At 45.4% G+C, this 229-nt stretch overlaps 1 protein-coding gene across 1 annotated transcript in view; it reads right to left on the bottom strand.

Moving 5' to 3' along the window:
• The window catches only part of EMH_0084460 (uncharacterized protein), a gene marked incomplete at both ends in the record, with an annotated part of 1,266 nt that overhangs the window by 654 nt on the left and 383 nt on the right, over window positions 1-229 (bottom strand). The gene's annotated exons all lie outside the window — the stretch shown is intronic.

Below are 229 nucleotides of genomic sequence, written 5' to 3'. Positions count from 1 at the left end.
ACTGGAAGCTGCGGGTGTTGGAGGTCAACTCTTTGCTTGAGGAGAGACAGGAGGTCAGCTGCGGTGTATATGCACCTTTTTGTCTCCTTTCTGTCTCCTTTTTGTCTCCTTTTTGTCTCCTTTCTCTCTGCCTCCTTTCTCTCTGTCTCCTTTCTGTCTCCTTTTTGTCTGTCTCCTTTCTCTCTCCTTTCTTTTGTCTCCTTTTTTTCTGTCTCCTTTTTGTCTCCTT

This window comes from Eimeria mitis, genomic scaffold (assembly GCF_000499745.2).
Source record: "Eimeria mitis Houghton genomic scaffold, Emh_scaff114, whole genome shotgun sequence".
NCBI classification, from domain to species: domain Eukaryota; phylum Apicomplexa; class Conoidasida; order Eucoccidiorida; family Eimeriidae; genus Eimeria; species Eimeria mitis.
The sequence above is the reverse complement of the archived record's forward strand: the minus strand, read 5'-3'. Positions and strand labels throughout refer to the sequence as shown.